This window comes from Furipterus horrens, unplaced genomic scaffold (assembly GCF_987537825.1).
Source record: "Furipterus horrens unplaced genomic scaffold, mFurHor1.1.pri manual_scaffold_5, whole genome shotgun sequence".
Lineage (NCBI taxonomy): Eukaryota > Metazoa > Chordata > Mammalia > Chiroptera > Furipteridae > Furipterus > Furipterus horrens.
Window position 1 is genome coordinate 183,792,832 of NW_028327175.1, and position 2,765 is coordinate 183,795,596.

At 29.8% G+C, this 2,765-nt stretch overlaps 1 pseudogene; it reads left to right on the forward strand.

The window, feature by feature from the left end:
• Positions 1–613: 613 nt before the first annotated feature.
• LOC150010599 (U2 spliceosomal RNA) lies at positions 614–742 on the forward strand (annotated as a pseudogene).
• The last annotated feature ends 2,023 nt before the right edge of the window (positions 743–2,765 follow it).

Sequence of the window (2,765 nt, forward strand, 5' to 3'; positions counted from 1 at the left end):
TACTTTTCTTGTCCTGAGTAACTTCTGCCTACTGCAAGACAGTAGTATTTTTTAATATTTTCCCTAGAAGTTTTAATATAGTTTTGGTGTTTATGTTTAGATTTATGATCCATTTAGAGTTAATTTTATGTGTGGTATGAGTTTAATGTACAGGTTCATTTTTGTTCCATATGGAAATCCAGTAGTTCAGCATCATTTGCTGAAAAAGACAGTCCATTTTCCTATTGAATTACCTTGGCACATTTGTAGAAAATCAATTGACTGTATTTGAGTAGTTCTATTTATGAAGTTTCTATTCCATTCTATAGTTTTATATCTATCTATTTTGATAACAAGAGCTATATAGTAAGTCTTGATATTGGATGCTATAAAATCCTCAACTTTTTCCTCCTCTTTAGAATCATTTTTTGTTATATTAGGTCTTTTGAATATCTGTATACAGCTTAGAGTCAGCTTGTCAAAATCTATAGAAAAGCCTTCTGGTTAGAATTGCATTGAATCTGTAGTTTGATTTGGAGAGCATTGCCGTTTTAAACAATATTGAGACTTTTTTTCCATGAACATGGTATATATGTCCCTGTCTTACTTAGATCTTTTAAAATTCCTCACAGGCATTGCTTCTTGGCCTTTTGGCTAAGATCAAGTGTAGTATCTGTTCTTATCAGTTTAAAATTCCTCACAGCCACCTTTTTGTAGCTTTCAGTGTACAGATATTGAACATATTTTATAAAATTTATGCCTTAGTATTTTGCATTTTATGATGTTATTGTAAATGATATTTTAAATATTATTTTCCATTCATTATTAGTATGTGGAAATACAATAGATTTTTGTATATTAATTTTGTATCTCATGACATTGCTAAATTCATTTGTTTTACAGCTTTTTGGAATTACTTCAGATTTTCTATGAAAGTAATCATGTTTTTTACAAATAAAGATGGTTTTTCTTCATTTCTAATCAGTATGCTTTCTATTATTTGTTTTTTTGTTTGTTCATAATCACCAGAATTTCACTGGCCAGGACTTCTAGTACAATGCTAGACTGAAGTGGCGAGCACAACATCTCTGCCTTTTTCCTGGTCTTCTGGCCTGGGGAAGTTTGAGTCTTTCATCCTGAAGTATGAGGTTAGCTATAGGATTTTCATAGATGCCTTTAGTTAGATGCTTTTATTTATTATATGCTAGAGTTTTAAATCATACACAGATATGGAATTTTGTCAATGCCTTTTCTGCATATGTTGATAGAATGATAATCATGTTGTTTTCCTCTTATTTTATTGACATGGTGAATTACTTTGATTTTTAAATATTAAACCAACTTTGTAGTCTTTGCGTAAACCCCACTTGGTCACAACATATCCTTATTGTTATTATTGTTGAGTTAGATTTGCCAATATTTTATAAGACTTTTACAACCATGATCATGAGGATTATTGGTCTGTACTTTTCTTACAATGTCTTTGTCTGTTTTTGGTATCAAGTTTTTGCTGGCCTCAAAACTGAATTGGGAAATGCTCCTCCACTCTTTCCTGAAATATTTTGTATAGAATTGTTATTATTCTTTAAATATTTGATATAATTTAACAGTAAAGTCATATGAAATTACAAGTTTTCTTTTCTTTTTTTTTTTTATTTTTTATTTTTTTTTGGTTTTTCAATTACAGTTGTCCCCTTTTCCCCTAATTTCTCTCCCCCACCCAACCCACCCCCCTCTCCCGCAATCTACAAGTTTTCTTATAGGAAAGTTTAAATAGATATGGGGCTATTCAGATTTATTCTTTCATCTTGTGCTGCTTTTGACTATTTGGGTCTGTCAAAGAATTTGTGTATTTCATGTGTATTGAATTTATTGATATAAAGTTTTTCAGAATATCCTCTTACTACCCTTAACCTTGCTAGGATATGAACAGAGGTTCCCTATTTCATTCTGGATATTAGTAATTTGAATTGTCTTTCCTTTTTTCTTTGAAAGTCTAGCTAAAAATTTATCAATAAAATGTTATCAATATCTCCAAAGAATCTTCCTTTTGTTCCATTAATTTTTCTCTATTGTCAGGTTTTTTTTTTTTCATTGATTTCTGCCCTAATAGTATTTTTTCCTGATACTTTGGATTAAATTTTATTTTCTCTTCTACATATAGCTTCTTAAGGTAATCAGTCTACTTTAGTCTTTTTCTTTATTTTTAATATAGCCTTTAAAGCTATATACTTCCCTTTAAGCTCTGCTTTAAATGCATCTCACACATTTTAATATGTGATATTTTCATTATGATTCAGTTTAACTGCTTTCTACTTTTCCTTTATGACTGTTTCTTTGACTCATAGGCTGCTTATAATCATGTTTTAATTTTTCAAACATTTAGGTGCTTTTCTAGATATCCTTTTACTGACATTTAATTTAATTCTGTTGTCATCAGAGAACATATCCAGTATATGTTGAATTATTCCAAATTTATTGGGACTTGTTTTATAAGCCACAGTATGACTATCTTGGTGGTGCTTGTTCTATGTGAATTTGAAAAGGCATATTTTGCTTTTGTTGGGTGGAGTGTTATATAAATGTCAATTAGGTCAAATGAGTTGCTAGTGTTACTCAAGTCTTCTAAATTTTTATTGACTTTGCCTATTTATTCTATTAATTACTGAGTGTGAAGTGTTAACTCTCCAAATATAGTTGTAGCTTTGCTTATTTATTCTTTTACTGTTGTCAGTTTTGGTGCATGTATTTTGAAACTTCGAAATTAGTGCATAGACATTAAGGAT